This window comes from Pinus tabuliformis, chromosome 2_2, assembly GCF_031772625.1.
Source record: "Pinus tabuliformis cultivar Carrire ecotype Pingquan chromosome 2_2, CPIR1, whole genome shotgun sequence".
NCBI classification, from domain to species: Eukaryota; Viridiplantae; Streptophyta; class Pinopsida; order Pinales; family Pinaceae; genus Pinus; species Pinus tabuliformis.
In genome coordinates, this window is record NC_142300.1 from 1,259,496,460 (window position 1) to 1,259,518,894 (window position 22,435).

At 39.1% G+C, this 22,435-nt stretch overlaps 1 pseudogene; it reads right to left on the minus strand.

Annotated features, from left to right (window-relative positions):
- Positions 1-22,435, minus strand: part of LOC149198058 (splicing factor U2af small subunit A pseudogene) — a 122,496-nt pseudogene that overhangs the window by 40,328 nt on the left and 59,733 nt on the right.

Here is a 22,435-nt window from a genome sequence, read left to right on the forward strand (position 1 = left end):
AGGGGTGTTATTGACCTTACCTTTGTTAGGCTGCTTGGTATCTTTCTGTTTGCTCATTTCAGGAACATCTATTCTTTTGGTCCTCAGATTGTATTATTTGTGGACTTTGTAAATGGTTGTATCATATCCCTCCCTAAAGTCAAATGATTCACCTGACTGAGTTTGAAATTATTTCACAATGTTAGCTTCTTGATCCTCTTGGGTCAAGAAAACTTGTTGTTCATTGTTGAGTCCCATCAAATTAATTTGAGTATCTTCTGTTGGTTCATCAAAAGTTGAGGCTTCAACATAATTTTCTTGAAATGGGGGCCTAATGTTTTGGTCAGGCCCTGTCTTTCCAGTGATAGGATTTTGATTTTTCCTGAAAGTTGGATTTCTCATAGTGTTGTTTGGTTGACCATCCCATGGGGATTTTCTCTCAATTGTTTCTACTCTGTCTCCAAGTCTGTCCATTCCCTTAATGAGAGTATCTAATTTCTATTCTAAGGGGGAAGGTTCTTCTTTGAAAGGTATCCTTCTTTCAGCTTTGGCTCTAGACCGTTTAGATATCAGATTGGCCTCAACACTGACAGCTATACTCTACATTTCTTCTAGGTTTCGGGGAGCTCTTTCCCTAAGTTGGTATGCCATATCAGAATCAAATGCATCAGGGAATTTAATCAAGGCCAAATCTAGAGGAGGTCTGAGATTCTAAGAAATAGCGTTGTAGATATTATTAAATCTGGTACAGTAATTTTGGACAATTTCTTGTGTGCCTCTTCTTAGATTCTCATATTCTGATAGAATGTGTAGAGGATCTTTCTTATTTTCCCATCTGTTCAAGAAGGTATGATAAAGAGCTTTTGGGTCATTGATACTGTTTGCAGGGAGGGCTCTAAACTAGGTTCTAACATCTTCAGTTAAACTTTGAACAAATACTTTCATTCTGACATCATCATCATCAATCTCATAGTTTTCAAAATAGTCGGTCATTTTCTTGGTATGTTGTTGAGCTGTGTAAGTGCTAGTACAGTCAAAATAGGTGATTTTGCTTTAATAATCTTGAGGCATAGCCCCTGGATTTGTAGGTAAGTTTAGTGGAGTATACCGGTTTGCCATGATTGCATAAATAAGTGTAACAACTGGAAAAGTAGGGATAACAATCGGAATGTACGTTGAAGATGGAGGAGTGGAAAGGGTGGGTTGAGGTGCTGATGGTGAACTTGGAGAAGCTGCAGCAATGACAGAAAGGTTTGGTGTTTTTTCATAGGTAAGCTCAGAATGGATGGAGTTCTGCAAAGATCTGTCAAGGTGTGAATTAGCAGAATTTTCTTGGCTCTCTTGTCTTCTAAGGATCCTAGAAATCAGATTAGGATTTTCAAACACAGGTGGAGGATTAGGATCAGATTTCGATCTGGTGTAATGAATCTTTTTCAGAGCCAATTTCTAGGTCTGTTTTTGGTTTTTTCTTGGAATAGTTTTGACAATAGAACTTTAATAGTCTCTTCTAGGAAGTTTTGGATATGAGAGTTTTGAAATTTCCTAAAGATTTATTGAAAAGAGGAACTGATCAAGTATTTGAAACCAATTGTTTAATACATAAACTAGACCGGAGATAGACTAAAGCATCATTTATTTACTTCTGTGATTGCAAAGAAAAATCAGTTTCAAAGGCTACCTGGCTAAATTCAGGCTCCATCTGTAGCTTATGAGATAAAAAAATAGTAACAAACAATTATTCAGATCCCCAATGGATTCGCCAATGATGTTATCACTCAGGTTGTTCCCAAAAGTTGTAAGAAAGGGAATACGACCGAGGTAACCACAGACCAGTATTTTAGATACAGATTCTAGCCAATCTACATCCAGAGAGGGCTCTCTCTTTATTATTTAGCTTTGTTTTGAAAGGTATTAGGCTAGTTATGAAGTTCAAGGGTTTTGTTTTGAGTTTGGGTGGTGAGATTGAATAGAACAGTGAGGTAAAACTGAAGAGTTCGGTCCATTTGGCATAATGGAGTCAAAAGAAACATGCTTCCTGGATTCGGTTTCTAACTAAGGATGGCATCACAGAGTAAGGTAGTCAAACATGGAATAATTTAAAGGTTGGAATCAGATGGAATGGACTCAAATGGATAAAGGGAAATTAATAATACTTCAACATATTGAAAGAGGGAAAATGGATGCTTACTGTTAAGGAGCAATTAAGGATTCCTTAGCAAATACTCAACATGAGAGAATTAGGGGAAACAAGAGCAATTAAGAATTCAATGTTTGTGCTAATTCAGAAGAAAAAAAAAGAGAATAATAAAGACTGAAAACAGAGTGCATTCAAGTAAATTCTGAATTAATCTTTTTCTTTACTATTAAGATCATGAAACATAGATGATATAACAGACAAGAAACTATAAAACACAAGGCAGAAAGTACTCATTGATCCATGGGTTGATTCAAGAATTCTGTAACAAGTCCTCTGCATCGATTCTTCATCCAGTAGGCCAGACAACAGTTTGATCCCAACAACTATTTATTCCAAAAAGTTCAGAGTTACAGCAAAGTTTAAGAAATCTACACATACCCAAACTCTCATGAAGGGGGTATTTATACAACAAAATATGTACAACAGATATCACATAAAAGCTTTGAGATAATATCTATGTTTAACCTGAAGTAATTTACAAGCAAAGTAGAAATAACTAACTTATGTTGTGCTGGAGGCTGGCTCTTTAGGGTTCGGCTTGCAGGTGTCCTTTGTAGCTCTGTGTCGACTATTTGTAATAACTGTTCTTTAACTTTTGACCTGCTTCTCTTAGTCGGCTTCGATTTTTATTAATTCTGACTCGACTTGTCTTTAATTCTACAGTGATACTCTTTTAATGCTCCTCTAATACTCGTTGACTTCTACTGATACTCTTTATCACTGATATGACCCCTGCTCACTGCTTTCTGGCAAAAACAATACTGCAACATGTCTTCTCACCGCCCTTCTCTAGTAAATCATGTTTCTGCAGGTTTCCGCCGACCGGAGTAACAAAATATCCCTATAAATCCTTGTTTCTCTCTTCTGCGAGTTTGGGAAATCCCTCGGTTTTCTTTAAATTGTTTTATAGAGGAAGAAAACTGTACAATGGCTTTGGTTGAGGCCGTGATCGCGTCGATGGAGCTTTTCTGATGAAGAGGCAGTTGGAAATTGGAGCTGAGTCAGTTTTAAGCTTGGAACAAGTGAGCGCTATATGCAGAAAGCATAACAAAAATGACCCTTTGATCCAGGTGGATGTTGGTGGCCACCCCCCTATCCCATTTGGACCCCCACAACTGTCTCTTTCAATCTTTTCAGTTTCCTAAATTGTAGCATAGTTTACTATTTTTAGCAGTTTTTCGGGTCCTAAACTTATGGAGCCGTTTTGAGGCCCTAAACGACATTTTTTTGGGAAATCTACCTCTAGCGATTTGCTTGTTAAAAAATCATTTTTTCCGTCCTAGTCCTCGGAGAGATCTTTCGAACGAGCTATCATGCGCGTCAAACAGAGATAATATGACCAATTCGCGACCCCGGGAAGTTGATGTACCAACTTACCCAGAAACGGGGCCCACAATTTGGTGTTTCATCTTTTAGGGTTAGGTTTTGGAATTTGAAGGGCTTTCCATTGTTTCTCAATAATAAATAGGCCTTCGAGCCTCATTGTAACACAGTTCAGAACAATTCAGAGGCATGTAGCCACCACATCTCTTCTCAGAGATAAGCTACCATCACCCTAGTTGGTTTATTTCTATTCTGGAAATAATACTTCATTTCATTAATGGAAAATATTGAAATATGCTTACAAATCATATTTTAGTATTTTCCATTAATGAAATGAAGTATTATTTCCAGAATAGAAATAAACCAGCTAGGGTGATGGTAGCTTATCTCTGAGAAGAGATGTGGTGGCTACATGCCTTTGAATTGTTCTGAACTGTGTTACAATGAGGCTCGAAGGCCTATTTATTATTGAGAAATAATGGAAAGCCCTTCACATTCCAAAACCTAACCCTAAGAGATGAAACACCAAATTGTGGGCCCCGTTTCTGGGTAAGTTGGTACATCAACTTCTCGGGGTGGCGAATTGGTCATATTATCTCTGTTTGACGCGCATGATAGCCCGTTGGAAAGATCTCTTTGAGGACTACGACGAAAAAGACGATTTTTTGAAAGAAAAATTGTTGGCGGTAGATTTCCCAAAAAAACGTCGTTTAGGGCCTCAAAGCGGTTCCGGAAGTTTAGGACCCGAAAAACTGCTAAAAATAGTAAACTGTGCTACAATTTAGGAAATTGAAAAAATTGAAAGAGACAATTGTGGGGGTCCCAATGGGATAGGTGGGTGGCCACCAACGTCCACCTGGATCACCCTTTTTACCCTTTATTGAAAAAAATGAATTTTGGCGGGAAATTTCAGTTCGAAGGACGGATGACATCAGCATGACATGGCAGGATGACATGGAAGTATGGATGGTGACATGGCGGGTGACATCAGTGAGGGGTTAGCGGGAGGGCGGTAAGCTATTTTGCCTGCACTGCTTTTGGGCTTGGGTGATTTCGGGTGGAGGGGCAGCGAACAAGCTGAGCAATCAGCGCGTGGATCTGGTACGGTGCCAAAACCGCCATATCCCCATGGCTTAACGTTCGGCAGATAGAGGGCTAGCGAAATGCATATGGACCATTGGATGTGGAGGTCCAGATCGGACGGACGACGCTTTGCGGAGGTGGTGGATGCTTAATGCACGAGGGATGCATTTAAACAGTTTTTTATAATGGGATCGGGCACAATGTTATTGGTTGGCGGGGGAATGCTTAAGTTATTAATTAACAAAATGTTAATTAATCCTTTTAATGACGCGATGGGAAGGGTTATTAAAAGGTTTCAGATAAACCTTTAATTCATAATTTGTACAGTGATATGGTTTATAATAAAATTGGGGCAGGATATTAAAATACAAGGGTCTTTTTACTATTTACATATGATACGGGATGGGAGCAAAATTATAGGGATTTATATAATAAGGGTTAAAAATTAATATGACTTATGGAAAAAATAAAGTGCGCTAAGTAATAATGTTTGAAATTAAAACTTAGGCTAGGAGGGAAAAAAGGGTTTTATGGAGAATTTTGTCATTTTCCTAAGTAAGAAATGGGGTTTCCACTTAGGCAATGCTTGTGAAATGAGATGGATGGAAGGAATTGTTTGGTGATATTAAGCAGATCTTAATATCATTGGGGAAGTTAGTGAATGACTGGGAAAAAGGATGAAGGGGAGTTAGTCATGCCTCGCTTGAGCTGCTCCAAGAGAAATATTTTCCATGGCACTTGTGATAGAGGTAGAATTAACATTTTGAGAGGCAAAATTTATCACAAGTCTCATTCTAAAACACCAAAACTGCCTACCCTGCCTAGTTTGCATAACATTTTTTCTTCTTTCTTTTGGGTGCACTTGGACAGGCAAACCCTCTTCAATTTTTTTTTCTTTGCATGATAAGCCTATCTAAGTCTGCACTTATTTCTTCCAAGGGCTTAGATTAAATAGTTGAGCTCCTTTGCTTCTCTACCTATCTATTTATCTGCCAAGATTAAACAGTTTGGACAAATTTTTATTCTCTATCTCTAAAACATAAAATTCAAATATGAACTGGTCAAGATTAAGCTGTTTGGCCATTCATTAATTGTGGCATGAAGTTAACAAGCTGCACACAATGCTTTGTTTTGCAAAAATGAAATAACACTGGCTTTTTGAACTTGCACACTTTCCTGGTCTTTTTGTTTGGGTTTCATTTCTTTTCATTTTTACTTTTGACCATTTATTTTTTCACCCTTTGATTTTTCTTTTAAGTTTTTTTTTTTCCAAGGAAAAAAAGCGAACTTTTTTATAAGGAATAAAAAAGTTACAAAGCATATGAGTTAACATTCTGCAAAAAACTGCCTGATAAGGAGCAAAGGCACCTCTGAGAAAGATCATCAGCATCCCTACAGAGCGCTAACAAAGTCTCCTGTACTCGGCCTGAACAGCCATAACCAAAAAAGAGCTGAAGTCCACAGTGTCTCCTGGGTCTCCTTTCATGAGGAAAACAACCCAGAAAAAAACCCATACAGTAAACAGTTCACAATCCGCTCTATCAATCCAGAGCATAACAGTATATAAAAGGAAAAAACACAGTTGACATATGCCACCGATATCATATGAAACACAGATAATCTAGTGCATATAAGTGGAAAAAAAAAACATTATATATTTGGAGGGAGATCCGACACACGGATCTGATCCTGAAACTGTTCTGTTACTCTCCAAGTGCCCACAGCTTGCTGCAGACCTTCTTTAGAAAGCCGATCTGCCTCCTCGTTGCAATCCCTATAGATGTGGTCAATAGAAAAAACATTAAACTGTTGTTTTATATATATATATATATATATATATATATTTTTTTTTTTTCTTTTAAGTTATATCCTCTTTACATTTTTTAATTTTTGATTTTTTGATAATATGGAAACCTTTACAGCAAGGAAATGTATGAACATATTATACAGCTCAATCAGTCAATCATGAAATATGACACCTATTACTATAGGAGTATAACAATGCAAAAACAAAAAACCCCAGTTTTGTTCGTTCTTGCCTGTTTGTACAGTAAAACCCTGTGTAACCCTTCTGTGCCACCTGAAGCCTCTGCTAACTATTTCAGGGAAAACTAGTGTCGATTTGAACTGCTAGTCCCACTAAGACAGGTTGCTATCTTAGAAACAAACAAAGAAAGTTTTTCAAGAGTTCCTTCAAGTGTGATAGATGGAAGAGAAGAATAGAGGACCAACCTGCATCTTCCGCTTTGATCCTAGGTTGATTTCTCTTTTCCTTGATAGAATTTTCCACTCCTCTCCTACTTGTCCCGCTTCAAAGAGTACCTGTAGAGTCAAAGTAACAGCAAACTATCAAAGCATCTCTATCTAAAACATCATAAACAATATGGAATCAAAAACACATTGACCATACACTCACATTCATAAACAATAAGATTCACAAATACAAAATAATATGGAGGAAAACTCAAAGAACTTTATTAATAGTAATGTAAGAGAGGATTACAACCCAGCTGTCTGATCTAGCATCATCCTCCCAGTTGTATAAGCCCTCTTCACCTCATGCAATGTCTCTTCTCACCAAACCAACAACACTTCCTTACAAATTACAAAATTCCAGCCCCTAGATCTCTTATATGAGTGATCCATTTATAGATGTATTGCAAGGGTGTGAGTCAACTCTATGTTTTTGATTAGTTTCATTCCATTGATAGTTCTTGGTTCCACTTGGATATTTCATGATCTCTTACTCATCCTTGGGCGAATTCCGAAAGGCAAGTGTCATGGGAGAAGTTTCTGGAAGATTCCATGATCATCCACCTTGCAAACTGTCTCTACCATTTGTCTATTCTCGTTCATCGCACCCCATAGAAGGCCATTTAAGTATTCATCACACCTGGCAAGTTAGGCAGTTAGTATGCATCGCACCTTGCCCATGGAGTAGTCTGTATGGTCCAGTTTTGGCTAGTTCTGAGTAGTTTTTCGGTTGGAACTTCTGGGAAATGATGTAATCAGCTAACCATGATCCTTTAGGGTATGAAGCAAAAATTTTAGGGACTTAAGGAGTCCTTAGTTTATGGACATATGAGTTTGGGGTTGCAGTGCCCAAATATGTCTATAACAGATGCCCCCTAAAGCATGAGGTCATAAGTCTTCTGATGTCGGGTGAAATGCTTTATTCATGAGGATCCGAGGTATTCGAATTGGAAGGTGACCTGTATAAATTACAATACAATACATCATCATCATATATTTTCATGATCTAGCTGAGGCGGGCATTCCCATGCTCATCTTTATAAATTCGTTTTCATGTACATAGGACAGACAATCATCTGTTGTTGCAAACTTGTGATTCTTCGCATGAAGAGTCATCTTCCATGGCTAGATGACTATCTATGCAGCTTCTGTGTACAATTAATGTCTTTATTTTCCTGAATATATCGCAGCCCGGATGGATGAAACTAGATCCGGGGTCTTCAAAACTCGTGCAATCTTTGCCTGATGTACAAGTTGATGTTAGAAAATTATATATTACAGAGCAATGGAACACATAAAATATTGTAGAAATATAAACACAGAAAATGCATAAAATAAGAGAGACACAGATATACGTGGTTCACCCAGTTTGGGCTATGTCCATGGAGAAACAACCGGTCCTTCCTTTTATATTATCCAGCAAATTGAAGAGATACAACCTACAGCAGATCCGCTATAACACCCTCTTCGCTCTCAATATCCTCTCTCTTTCTCACTCAGGATACAGATCTACATAGAGGCAATACAATTCCCTCATATATAATGAGGTGTTGCCTTCTAGGGAAAAAAACCATAAATTAAACATAACTTCTACCATCAGATCTCTGCCTAATGAATGGCCCAGATTGACTAGAAATTAGTATACTTTTACAAGGCAATTTTACATCTATTCTTAGCTTTGGCTCCCCAAAGGTCGCAACCCCCCCCCGGACCCCCCCTGCAGCGAATATTTTACAGGCGGCATTGCTACCCCATTTCGAACTGGGGTCTAATGTGGTAATACCTTTGAATACAGAAGATAATCAATCTCCACACCCAACAATCGATCCATGTGAAAAGAAGTTCTGAAGTCGAACATGGAAAGACATCGCCTGATTACCAGCCAATGATGTAAGCTATTAACAGATGTTAGAGGAATCACCGATAATGATGATGACCTTTAAGGTACTACAATACAATTCACGTGGTGTGAATACATGAGTTGATGTCGAACACCATGCAAAGTCTTTCGGTCGAAGGTCATTGATGTAAACCTGTCGCTGGAAGTGAGAAACTTGCCATTAAGGCATGCAAGCTTCAAACTACTGAAAGGGTTGTTCCTAAGTCAACTTCTTGGACAATGAGCTGATGTCGACAAGAAGTGACCCATCATAGGAGGGCCTTAATGAATCCCACATCTATGAAACGGAATGGAGAAAATGATTTTATGGAGGTGAAAATGATCTGATGATACAAGGTTCAGGGTGGCGGTCATGTAAGAATGGAGCGTTAAGGTATTGCAGTGGATGAGGTGTTAGCTAGGTTGGTGAATTCTCTGAGCAACTTCTCTTGAACATATCGGTGACAATAAAATGGATTGGTAGCGTTAACCCCAAAATGGATGGTACAATGGACCAATGGTGATATGAACGGTGAACGGAATAACCCAACTTGACTCAATCATGGTGATGGAGTGAAAGTGTCATGTTCAAGAGAGACCTGCTACCAATGAAGTTATTCAAGTTTTCTTCCCTTTTTCCCCAGTCATTGTTGACCAGTACCTCTTTATTTTTGTCAAGCTTGAGGAGGATAACATATGCATGTTCTATAATTTTCCCTTCGGGCAAACCTGTCACTATGTTTTAATAAGCCTAGCGACAGTGAAACTCGTTCTTGTCTGCATGGACAAGTTTGTCGGTATTGTTTTAACAAGTTCAACGACAAAGATAACTCGGTCCTTTTCAATTTTAGAGAGTCTAAAATGAGACAGAAAGGAAACTCTAGTAGGCCTTTTTCATAACATAATCCCTTAAGTCCGAAAAAGTATAAAATAATATGAAAGGGATGAATTTTCGATAGCTTTAATGAGCCGAATAAGACAAATGCTCGATCTTTTTGTGTAATGATCCCTCAGGTCCAAAAAGATTAAAATCTAGAGGAGGGATGGCACTTCCGATCGCTTTAACGAGTTGGAGAGGCAAATTTCTTGGCAATCTTTTCATATTTTACGAGTTATATGAAAAGAGCTTAAAGGAGACTCGTTTTTTGAGGAATGAGTGATTTTTTTAGGTAGAAACTGGTTCCAGGTAAGGTTTGGAACTTTTCAATCACGGCAGTGTAAAGAAGGTGGCTAATAGAATCACTCGTTGCAGTTGTTCCTCAAAAGGGTAAACAATCAAATGGAGGCATATGATCGGCTAAAAAAGAGTGGAGGTGATGGTAAGAACACGGCCAAGGTTTAAAAGCTGATAATTATGCGATTGCAATGGTTATTTACCGAAGGTGGGTTCATTTTTTAATGAGCTTGAACTCTGGGGGAACATTTTCTCATTGCTAGGTTTATTTTTTAACGAGCTTGAACTTTGCGTAAAACTGCTCGTGCTAGTCATATAATAAGGATGTCTCATCGATAGGTTCATTTTTTAGGGAGCTTGCCCCATTCGAAACTTTGCTCCGAAGCCTTTTGTATGCAAGCTAGGAACGACCAACCTACGAGTTTAAAGGGTTGAGAGCCTACAAACTAAGAAAATAAAAGGTCGTTTTTCACTTGCATGCAAAAAGGTTTGCATGCCCCCAGGTATAACAAAGTAGAGTTTCCAGGTTACGATATGAAAGTTCTTGCATTAGCAAGGTTGTTCCACCAGCGTAGCAGACAAAACACTTCCTTGGCTTTGTCCATCGAAATGGACAAGGGTGACTGTTGTCAGTGCCAGTCACATAACCTTTGATGGGGGAATCCTTTTCCAGTCTAAATCCATTTTCCTAAATGGATAGGGGTATCAGACTAGTCATATATCCCACGCGGAAACCTATTTTTATCTTGGGTTTTCCTGCCAAAGCAGACTAGGGCACATGCTCCCTAGGTTTCAGTCACAATCATCGAATCACTCGCGCTCATCAGGTGGACGGACTGGAGATTGATGAGACATTCCTTGTGCAAAAAGACCAGTTAGGGATGGAATTTGACTAATAGCTATGTTTGAACCAGGGAATGAAAGCTGGTCAACTAGGTGGACCACTCTGCCCTCATGTGGAAAACACATCACTTGAAAGAGTGAGGAAACAATATCTCCCTTGCTATAAATGTAGTCGCGCCCAAGGAGTAGATTGTAATCTAGAGGCCCTTTGACTACCATCACATTTAGATGAATAGTTTTCCTTCTCAAAGTTATACGAAAATTTGGAAGGATCCCTAACAGTTGACTGGTTCCTTTGTTGAAACCTGTCATATTTCGAATCTCAAGCAGAAGCGAGGGCGAATCAAGCACTTTCCAAGTAGTTGAGGAAAGGATACTCACAAAAGCCCCTTCATCTATGATAGTACCAACCATGATCATTCTGTAAGCTTGTACTATGATTCGGAATGGTACATTAGATGGTAGGCAGGGTCTCCCTAGTAGATTCCAATCGAAGGAAATGACTAGATTGCTTGGAGGAGGGACTGAATAAACGACCAGATAAATCTCTGATGAACTTCCTTCCTGTGGTAAAGGAATGGGTAGATTTCCCCCATGTTCATTGGATTCTATGTTAATGAAAATAATTTGAACGATGTCGTTCTCATTCTCTTTGGTGACAGTATCATCTGAAGGTGGACCCTCTGAAGACAAGACTGGGTCGATTGCCGTCTCGACTTGTTGACTTTGGTCTAGTGTGGACTCAGAGAGTTTATCTTCAATGATAGGTGCTTCGACTGACAAAAATGGTGTGTCAGTCAGATTTTCAACTAGCGATGGACTCGGCAAGAGTTTCTTGTATCTAGGAGGAAGTCACTGCGGTGAAGCAGGACGGTTATCCAAGACTCTTTTAGCTTCGTCTAGGAAAGGACAATGATGGAGGGAATGATCGCCTTCACACAGTCTACAAGGAAATTTAGATCTTCCTTTCTTTCCATTGGCTTCATTTTCACTAGTTGATGGTGTGCTCTCAACATGATCGTCAGAGGTTGAAGACACCGGATTGTTCAAGCGGGGAGACCAGTCCCTCAGGATCCACGGGATGCAGGGAAAATCTTGATGATAGTGGTCTCCCTTGCAAATGACACATGGAGATTTAGGTTTGGAAGGCGCGGTGTATGGATTTTTGCCAGATGATGCATGGTTGCCCCCTTTTGCCGTTGGCTTCTTCTTCTTCTTCTCCTTCTTAGTTAATTGGTTTTTAGTGTTAAGAATGTAGTAGACAAAAGCATAAAGAAGTACACGACCAAATTTTTTATCAAAGGATTCTCTCAATTTTAGGGAATTGACTATGAGGAAAGCTTTTCTACTGTAGCAAGGTATTCATCCATTAGATTAATTCTTGCACCGACTACATAGATGGGGTTGAAGATCCACAAGATGCATGCAAAAACAAAATTATCAATGGTATTATTGAGGAGGAGGTATACATTAAGAAACCAAAATGTTTTGATAAATTTGATCAGGAGTCTCATGTGTGTAGGCTTAGGTGAGCATTGTACGGTCTCAAATAGTCACCCCGAGCTTGGTACACTAGGATCGACAATTATTTCATTGGTTTTGGCTTCACCAAAAGTGAACAGATGGAAACCTCTATCATATTTTGGTATAAGGTAAATTGGTTATCATTGTTTTATATGTTGATGATTTAATATTGACAAGTGATGAGCATCTGACAAACTCTTGGAAGGAGGATCTTGCAAGGGAGTTTGAAATGAAAGACGGTTGCATGCACTATTTCCTTGGGCTGGAAGTATGACAAGGTGATGGGGAATTGTTTGTATCTCAAGGAAAGTATGGAAATGAGATACTGCAAAGATTTCACATGGAGATTTGTATGCCCATGGAGACACCTTTAGCGACTAATTGGAGGAAGGATAATTCCACTTCAGGTGAAGAGGTTTCTGTTATCATTTATCGACAGCTAGTGGGTTCACTAATGTATCTTGTGAATACATGACCAGATATGTTCTATGCATTGAACTAAATGAGACAAGCTATAGTTAGGCCAACCAAATTGTATTGGAAGGTAGCAAAGCATGTATTCCGGTACCTCAAAGGCACCACCCAGTATGGATTATGGTACTGTTGTGGTATTCAACAACCCCCCATCTATAATAATAGTAGTTAACGTTACATTAACTAAATGGGGACCCTTTAAAATTTTTCATTCAAAAAACAAAACTTAGAGTTTAGTCATTTCTTTTATTTTTTAAATAAAGCAAAGATAGCAATCAAAAACCTTTTTGGGAACTACTAAAGACTTACCTTTTCATATATAGCGTGTCTAAAACCCACTAAAGGACCTTTCTAAAAAACCCTCCAAAAATCAAGAAAAACATTTAAAATAAGGGCTCCATGGTCTAGATTATCATAAAATCCAACGAAAACAGAAGTCCTTAAGATTTTTAGGCTTAAGTCTCGCATCGCATATCATGAACCATAAAAAATCTCTCTTAAATACGATATAACAAGATCTGCGAGTTACGAAACTGTGATGGTGCTTTGACTTATATTGCATTGCATTTTGGGTATTCAAGCAAACACTTTGCACTTACCATAAGCCGATATTGTGAAATGCGATTCGCGCCCGGACCCACACCATAAAGTATTTAAAGAAAATATTTCGAGTCCGTCAAGTATATTGCATAGAATGAACCTAGAAATTAACCATACGTGAAACAGCTAATGGACGACTCACATCTCACATCTCGCAGACACACAATAGGAGGTAAGAATGCTAAAAGGCACATCTTGAGATATTTCGATTTGCGATATTGCTTCGCAAATCACATAATCGCAGTATAACGGCTCAACACCCTAGAATCTTTCATCCTGTTTTTCGACGCAAACATTTATGATCAATAAAGCTAAGAGGTAACCAATCATTAGTGGGAATTAGTGGTAAATAACTGCATTTATGTGTGAAAAGCCATTTAGCTTGATACGATATCTTGTTACGTGCGTTCAAATAATGCTTCTTTTACCACCTTTACAAGCTATCTACATTATTTCATTTTTACGTTCATGTTTGAGTGTCCGATATCTATTGTTCTTCATTTTAGATAAAACCCACAGAGTAGAATGTTGAGAACAATGGGGAAGAAAGGCAAGGCTATAGCCTATGAGAAGACCGAGATGACTCCCCTATTCACGGAAACCACATGCAGCAGAGAGGGAGGAACCTATACATGGGAGACTATGTGCGACACACTAGAGGAGGAACAGACGAGGATTATGGAAACAAATGTTACATTTGACAGCCAAGATTCCTTAGACACTTCCATGCTAGAGATGAATTTTTCGTTATTGCACCGCATAACCGCACGACCAAAGATAATCCATTATACCGACATGGTAAAATGGGCTATCGATGAAGAAGGCATTTCAGACAGACAATTCAGGACGAGAAGCCAAGGAGTCATCAGATCTTTTACCCTAGACAATTTATGGCTTATGTACCACCTACCAGAGCCATAGGTCATCTACAATAGGCAATTTGTAGAAACGTTTGCTAAAGAGAAAAACGACCCAGCATATTGCACCCGTGCTTTGTCGAATAATGAAGAGAAAATCAAGAAAGACAAAAATGTTATGTACACTACTGCATCTATTTGTCCCCCTTATAGTTTTGTTGTGACTATGTTATTTCGACTATTTGGCAGACGTGATAGTACCAAGTTCTCCCCAGAATGGTTGTCATTAATAGAAGCAGTCGTTAACACAAGTATCATTAATTTTCCCCAAATCTTGTCAGATAATTTAGCAAAAACAATTATCGAGTATAGAAGGAGAATAAGTATTTCTTCGACAATTTACCCTCCATTTTTTATGAGCGCTTATGTTATGGATGCTATTTGTTTTAGTTCAAAGTTCCCCATTATGGGATGGAAATGGACTGTTCGGAATCCACTTCCCATTCACGTGTACCACAAGGTCATGTGGGAATCCAATTTTCAACCACATTTTTTCAAGATTTGCCATGGAGTTATGCTCCTTATTTACAAGGGGCTGTATAATCGAGATGCCCCCTTGTTTCCCAAGAAGCTGAAGTTGACGTCCTCCCAGTGGCCAAATGGTTCAGGGAGGAAACATTTACATATATCAGAGTTTTTTGCACAATCACCTCCCCCTACATCCTCCCATACTATGTTCCAGATAAATTGATGGCTAGGGAGATAGCCTATCAGACAACTAGCAAGGGAGGAATGAGCCATACACTAAAAGAGTCATAGAAGGCCATTTGACCTACATTCCCTATACAGTTCGGAGCATTTTCACTTCATGACCTGGGACATGCATTCAAAGAAGCACAAAATATGCTATCTCTGTAATTACCCAAATTCCCTAGACGACAGTACGACCCATTTGGCACAGTCAATAATTTCACCACTATGGTCAAAATAAAAGTATTCACTAATGAGGAGGATGCTTTTGATGATATCTTTTTGCAAAAAAAACACCTTTGCAGAGCTGAAACATATGGCACAACTACTTTTTGACCAAGAGGATTTGGAAAAGTTTTACAGTTACAGAGAAAGAAGGCTGGAAATGGTCCCATTGGACCAATTGTTAATTGAACCAATAAGGGAGCCTACTTCCAGCATGACTATAGAAGGTGACTCCAAAGAAAACTAAAAATCCAATTATGGAGCAGAGTCACAAGAGAAATATATCGAGGAATTGCGACATTCATCATAGAATGGCAAAAGCAGGAGCATCGAGGATACGACCCAATCTACATAAAAGATAGCTGAACAAGCTTCAACTAACAAGCAAGTTGAAATCCTTACTACCTCTGCACAACTAATAAAACCCACAGTAATTGACTTAGAGGAAGAGTGGAATAATATTAATAAAAGTCTCAATATAGAGGAACATGTGCTAGAGTTACAAACGCTACAATAGAAGACAGCCCTGGAAATTATAGTGGAAGAAACTGCAAATGAACCAGAAGTAGAGCATATCCTTGTTACCCCCACCTCTCAGATAATTCTGATGATTGAAGAAATACCCCCTCTGGATGTATTCTATATCCCATAGCATAAGGCCATGGTGAACAGGAAAAGAAATAAAAGAAAATTGGACTCTATAGCTATTACTCCCCCTAAAAACGAACTAATGGATGCTCTATGGAAGGACTCACCTATTGATCCATCTGCCAACTTAACTAGAATCTCACAATTTGTAGGTGCTTATGATACAACGACCATAGACAAAGAAATAGAAATCCAAATGTTGCTTAGAGGAAAATAAAATAACGTCGCTTGAGCAACAATTACAGCAAGTCAAATTTGACCAGCAGGTAGAGATACAGTTGTCTAAGCTTCAACAGAAATTTGAATAGATGCAAATAGAACTTCAAATCAGCTTAGCCAAGAAGGAAGCACAGGTACAAGCAATAACTGATCTTCATAAAGACAATCCAAAAATTGATCAGTTTGTTACCAAAGCACTTAGACTTAATTTCCAGTTGACACATCAGAAAGAATTACTGTGCCAGAAGATTTCACACTGGAAATATTATTGCGAAACAAGTGATTATCTGACAAGTCAATTCATAGAAATGTGACTTGAATGTGATGAGATCTTTCAAAATGTCTTTGATCACATCGCTTGGCAAAATACAGAGAAGGGGAGAAAATCCGACATGCCCAAGCTAGAAGAATCACATAAAGAAATTATGTTTGCAAGCTGGGATTCTCGGCTAAAAGAAGCAAAAAAGGCAACAGCGGACGCGGCGGAAGCAATAAACATTATCATATAAAATATCAATGAGAACTTTCATGGTGCCAATCTAATAGTAGATCCATTCCAAGGTTCCTTCCAGATGCGAAACTACTCGAACAACAATGGAAACAGGCAGTGGAGGAAAAAGCGAAAGTGATAAGGCAAATGACCAGGCTAGACTAGGAGGCATATTGGCAACATTTGGTCAAGCCTCACAACCAATGGATGACTCTGCGATGCTTAACCACTTCTACCGAGAAAAGGGCACCAGGATTGACCGATGTCGCATTCGATGGATATTTGAAAGCTGAAGTCGGCTGGCGTACATAGCTGAAGCCTATGGTGGATGTCTACGATCTGAAGGATCGAATGCAACATAGTTAGTCACCCTGTTTACTTTAATTTTGATTTTATTTTTCCATAAATTGAGGTAGGTCATTTAAACCTCGTCAGCGATTTTTGTAATAATCTATTTTTAGTTTTATAGTTTTAGTATTTAAACCCCTCTCATGCGTTTAGAGAGGGGTCCAGAATTTTATCATAAACTCTCTTCAAAACATGTTGTTGGGCATGGAATCCCCCCAAGACATGTTTTGGGGCTCAAAGCCCAACTTTTGACCCAATATTGTTGTAAAGCTCCGCGAATTGCGGGCACGGGGCGTGAAAGTATGATAGAGTCACAGGGTTTCTCACCCTAGTTTTATAATGTAATGTCGACTGGATAGACCTACCCATGGTCCACGGTCCATGGGATTGTATAAATAGAGCAAGGCTCTAAGTAGAAAGGGAGAAGTAAGAAAAGGAGTTGAAGTGATTGAGTCAAAGTGTAAAGTGTGTCTTTGGGTCGTAGAGTAGGAGAAGGCTCTGCAGTGTTGGCATTATGGCTAAAGTGTTGTCCTTGATGGCAACCCATTCAGGTGATAGATCACAGTATTTCAAGTCAGCAGCAGAGATTGATGATCAGCTATCAAATATTGAAGAAAATAAAGGGTACGCAGGTACACCTTACATAAGGTGCGTACACGCAGGTCAGTGTTACATAAAGTGCGTACATACCCACAGTTATCCCATTCAGGAGGTGCGTACCCCCAGTGCACACATTTCAAGGCAAAGAAATTCACATGTGGGGTTTTCTTATGTTTTACTCTTGGTATTTAGCCGATGGTATTGGGTTATTATGGTGTCGCCTCGTGGTATTGATCCATGTTTTAAGGAAGAGGTTTCCTATATAAAGCAAAGGAGATCATTTGGCTTGAGTATGTTTTTGGGTTGAATATCTTATGAGGGCTAGATCTGGTCTAGATCTAAATAAGGCGAATCTATTGATGGACTGAGATCTCTTCGGCGCATGTTCAGATCTGTAGATCTGACTGTCTGGGTTATTTCTGAAGTCTTGAAATCATCTATGCCCGAAGGTACGTAGGTACAGTGAAAGAAAAGTGCGTGCATACGCAGGAACGAAGCATTTGAGGTGCGCCGGTACGCAGGCACAGAAGGGTTTCAGGTGCACCGGTACGCAGACACAGAAGGGTTTCAGGTGCGCCGGTACACAGGCACAGAAGGGTTTCAGGTGCGCCGGTACGCTAGCACAGAAGGGTTGCAGGTGCACCGGTACGCAGGCACAGAAGGGTTGCAGGTGCGCCGGTACGCAAGTACAGAAGGGTTGCAGGTGCGGAGGTCCGTAGGCAGTTCAATGAACTCAGAGCGAGGTACGCAGGCGAACAGTTGAGCAGGGTGCGTACTGTAAGCAGGCAAGCAGTTGAGCAGGGTGCGTACTGTAAGCAGGCAAGCAGTTGAGCAGGGTGCTTACTGTAAGCAGGCAAACAGTTGAGCAGGGTGCTTACGTAAGCAGGCGAGCAGTTGAACAGGGTGCTTACTTCTCTTAAGATCTTTGTTTATCATTGCTGTGTTCTGGGTTTGGTTCTATTATTGTTGATCTGGTTACTACAGTTGACTTGGTGATTTTCTTATACTTGATGATCATTTGATGCTTATGGATCCAGTTTGAAAATTTATGAAAAGTGGTCCTTGTAAGAAAAGAAGTAGGGGGTTGTAGCTCCCTTCCAGGAGAGACTGGAAAACGAGAGAGAGTTGTAGCTCTCTGCAGGTTGCAACCTGTGTACTGGTAAAGGACTGCACCAGTACAAAACCATTGTAAAAGGAGTTTCTAATTTGAAAGAAGATAGAGACATATTGCAGCAGGTGGTTTTCACCCACATTGGGTTTCCACCTTACATATTGTGTTCTTTGGTGTGACTATCTGTTTTCTTTGTTCATGCTCATTATTTTATGGTACTGACATGCAAAAATAATTTAAAGAACAAATAAAGAAGATTTATTAAAAGAATTAGATAATACTGATTCACCCCCCCTCTCAGTATTATTTCCAACAATTGGTATCAGAGCAGGTCCTTCAGAGAAGCTTGATCGCTTGAAGGTAGATCGTTCATCATGAGCAACTACGAGAGAGAAGCATCAATCAGGCCACCGGTTTTGATGGGACAAACTTCAATTATTGGAAGGTAAGAGTTACTGCCTATCTTCAATCTCTTGGTACATAAGTTTGGGACATCGTAGAGACAGGCTACGCTTTTCCTTCAGCTACTCCTACAGATGCAGCCGAGAAAAAGAAGTATGAAACAAATGCAAAAGCAGTCAGTACTCTATTAGGATGTATATCTCAATCAGAATTCATGAAGGTAATGCACTATAAATCCGCAAAAGAAATATGGGACAAAATTGTCACGAGCTATGAAGGAGATGAACAGGTAAAGCGTGCTAAACTTCAAACTCTCAGAATTCAGTATGAGACTCTCAAAATGTATAATGATGAAAGTGTGGCTAAATATTTTCTTCGGGTAGATGAGGTTGTTAATTGTATGAAAAATTTGGGTGAAGAAATAAAAGAGGCTATTGTGGTTGAAAAGGTTCTAAGATCATTGTCCCCCAAGTTTGAATCTAAAGTATCTGCAATAGAAGAAAAGGAAAATCTACGAATTCTTACTATGTCTCAACTACATGGAATTCTATCCGCTTATGAAATGAGAAAGGGAGGTCCATCAGACAGAAGAGAAGCTGCTTTCAAGGCATCAGGCAAAGGAGATTATTATGAAGCGAGCCACGTCCCAGAAGAAGAGGAAGAAGAATCAAATTTTGTCAGAAATCTTCAAAGGGGTTCTGGAAGGTTCAGAGGTAAGTTACCTTTTAAATGCTTTGCTTGTGGAAGAGTAGGTCATTATGCTGCAAAATGTCCTTATAAGGATAAAGGAAAGGAACCTGCTAGATGGAACAAGAAACAGAATGCAAATAAGAAAAGCTACTACACTCATGAAGATAGTGATGGTCTATCAAACAGTGATGAAGATGAACAAGGTAATGAATATAAGTTGTTAATGGCATTTGAAGATGATGATTATATGGATGCTATAGATGTGGATAACCTTTATGATGAAATTACTAGACTCAAGAGATGTATAGAAGAAAAGAACATGATCATTGATACTCTACAATTTCAAATTGATGAAAAGGAAAAACATCTTGAAAAATTAGAAGGTGAAATTGTTGGTCTTAGAAAAGAGATTGAGAAAACAAAAGCTATTAATCTCAAATTTGTCAAAGGATCTGAAACTTTGGATGAGATTATCAATGTGCAGCGGTCTCCACTAAACAAGACAGGTCTGGGCTATAATGGAGAAACTTCTCAAGCATCCACCTCAAAAAGTTATCTTGATGCAGCAAGAAAAAATGAGCAAAAGCACAATGAAGATCATCAGGTAAAGCAGGGACGAATTACAAACAGAAACTATCAGGGGCAATCCATCTTAAGAGTGAACAAAAGCTACAACCAGCCACAGGTAAAATCTTCTCAATTTGGTTCAAGAATAGATGACAATAGAAATTACAATCAATTGGCTGGTAGATTCGATAACCGCAGAAGTTTCTTCAATGGACAATGCTTTTCTTGCCATAACTTTGGTCACAAAGCAGCTCAATGTGTTGCATATAAAACAATCATGACTAGGGAAGCTCAAAAACAAAGAAGTATGACCGGGATTACAAAAAGGACCTATAACAACTTTTCGGTTCTTGAAAATGAAGTTGAATGTTCTATTTGCAATAACTTTGGTCATGAAGACTCTGAATGCAGGAGCAGGTTTCAGCAGAAAAAGGAACAAGCCTCAAGCACCAAAACATGGAGAATAAAGGAACCACAAACAGAAAGATGTGGGATAGCATTTTATGCAGAGGGACAGGAAAATCTATGGTACATTGACAGTGGATGTTCGAAGCATATGACAGGTGATAAAGAAAAACTTGAGTCATATTCTGCTCTAGAAAAAGGAAAGAAAGTCTCTTTTGGAAATGATACTCCTGCAACTATAAAAGGAAAAGGCATTGCTCAGTTAAAAGAAAAGGTCAAGGCTAGAAATGTTTTGTATGTTGATGGATTGAAGCATAATCTTCTAAGTGTCAGCCAGATGTGTGATCAAAGAACCGAGGTTATATTCAGATCAAATGGATGTCTTGTTCGTGATCTTGATACAGGTAAAACAGTGATCAAAGGCAAAAGAACTCCAAATAATCTGTACATATTTGAAGAAGGACAACAACAATGCTATCTGAGCAAGGATGATGAGCACTGGTTATGGCATCGGAGGTTGGGACATCTAAGCTTTTCACAAATAAGGAAAGCATGCAAATATCAGGCAGTTCGCGATCTTCCAGATATCAAAATTCCTTACAACACCATATGCAAATCATGTCAGTTTGGAAAACAAACCAGAACTAACTTTCCAGAGAAAGAAGGATCAGCTAGCATGCCTCTTGAGCTAGTACATACAGATACATGCGGTCCTTTCAGGAAAAGAACACCTCGAGGAGAAGAATACTTGATATTATTCATTGACGATTTCTCCAGGTTTGTCTGGTTAGGACTTATGAAGCACAAAGATGAAGCATTTGAAAAATTCAAATCCTTCAAAGCCTTGGTTGAAAATGAATCAGGTCACAAAATTAAGTGCCTCAAATCCGACAGAGGTGGGGAATTTACTTCAAATGAATTTTTCGATTTCTGTGAAGAACATGGGATAAGAAGAGAATTCTCTACAGCAAGAACTCCTCAGCAAAATGGAGTTGTGGAAAGAATGAACAGAACAGTCCAACAAATGGCTCGTGCTATGCTTGATGAGTCAGGAACTCCCACAACTTTCTGGGGTGAAGCTGCACATGCTGCAGTTGTTATTCTCAACAAAACAAATGTCTGGGTGAACAGCACTCAAACTCCTCATGAGCTCTGGAGTGGTAGGACTCCTTCGGTAAAGCACTTCAAAATCTTTGGGAGCAAATGCTATATCAAGAATACTGATGAGCAGCTTGGCAAACTTGAACCTAGAGCAGATGAAGGCATTCTTCTTGGTTACTCTCCACATAGCAAAGCATACAAATGCTACAATAAAAGACTTGGCAGAATTTTTGACAGCATTGATGTAGTGGTTGATGAGAAGGGATACATTCCTAGGCAAGTACATCATGAAGACATCGAAGAAGATGAAGGCTACCCCCAACGACAGAATGATGAAGAAGAAGAACCTCAAGAAGAAACTCAAGAAGAACCAGAGGAGCAAACAAGAATAGAAGAAAAGACTCCATCCAGATATGTTCAGAAGAATCATCCAGAATCTCAGATTATGGGGCAGAAAGAAGCAGGTGTACAAACAAGAAGAACAGTTGCAGAAGCTTCAAGCTATTTGGCATTACTCTCCTCTACTGAACCACAAAATGTGAAAGAGGCATGCAAAGATGAATGTTGGGTGAAGGAAATGGATGAAGAACTTGAGCAGATCGAAAAGAACAACACTTGGGAGCTGGTTCCTAGACCAAAGGATAAGAATGTTATCAGAACAAAATGGGTCTTCAAAAATAAATTGAATGAAAA